General features: G+C 49.5%; 1 pseudogene; it reads left to right on the forward strand.

The window, feature by feature from the left end:
- Window positions 1-257: 257 nt before the first annotated feature.
- Window positions 258-803, forward strand: LOC125094043 (ferritin light chain-like; annotated as a pseudogene).
- The last annotated feature ends 324 nt before the right edge of the window (window positions 804-1,127 follow it).

A 1,127-nucleotide genomic window follows, 5' to 3' on the forward strand; every position in this document is an offset into this window, starting at 1 on the left:
GAAGAGAAACTACATTTACAGCACTACACTGTAAAAAATCCTTGTAGAGGCAGTGGTTCTGATGGTCCTCCAGATCTGTCTGTTGCTTCAAACGTGCTTGGACAGAACAGACCCAGGGACACCCCTTCTTTCAGCCTCCAACCACCCTCCAACTTCTTTTCCAGTCATGACCTTTAGAGCCATCTTCTCAGCCATCCTCTGCCTCTGGAACCAGTCAATACCACCTTCTGAGCTTAGCTCCTTATTGCTGAGCAACCATGATCTCCCAGATGCATCAGAATTATTCCACTGAGGTGGAAGCTGCCATCAGCCGCTTGGTCAACATGCATCTGCAGGCCTCCTACGCATTTCTCTCCCTGGGTTTCTATTTTGACCATGAAGATCTGGCTCTGGAGGGCGTGGACCACTTCTTCTGAGAGTTGGCAGAGGAGAAAAAATGAGGACAGGCAGCATCCTTTGAAGATGCAAAACCAGCCCAGGGCTGCGCCCTTTTCCAGGACATGCAGAAGCTGTTCCAAGATGAATGGGATAAAGCAGTGGATTCCATGGAATCCACGTGGTCCTGGGGAAGAACCTGAAGCAGGCCCTCTTGGATCTGCATGTCCTGGGTTCCACTCACGGAGACCCTCATCTCTGTAGCTTCCTGCAGAACTTCCTGGGTGAGCAGGCGCAACTCATCAAGAAGATGGTGACCACCTGGTGAACTCCACAGGCTTGGTCCCCAGGCTGGGCCGGATGAGTATCTCTTGGAAAGGCTCACCCTCAAGCACACCCAGGAGCCTCAGGAGCCTAGCAGGCTTTGAGGGGCCCCCTGGCATCCCCCCCCCCCCCCCCCGCCCCAGTGCCAGGGCTTCTGCCTGAGGCTCCCCCTGCAGGCAGCTTTTTAACCACCTTGGAGGCCTCTCCCAAGCCATGGATCCAATGAAAACAATAAAGCTTTTCACAGGAAAAGAAGAAAAAATCCAAGCGTAAGTGGACCTGTGCCATTCAAACCTGGGTTGTTCAAAGGTCCACTATATACGTTTATTCAAAATCTATCTTTATTTATTTATTTATTTATTTATTCCAAAATCTGTTTGAATAACAGTGAAATAATTTTATTAAGTGAAAATAACTAAGAAACTTGG

Source organism: Lutra lutra, chromosome 2 (assembly GCF_902655055.1).
Source record: "Lutra lutra chromosome 2, mLutLut1.2, whole genome shotgun sequence".
Classification (NCBI taxonomy): Eukaryota; Metazoa; Chordata; class Mammalia; order Carnivora; family Mustelidae; genus Lutra; species Lutra lutra.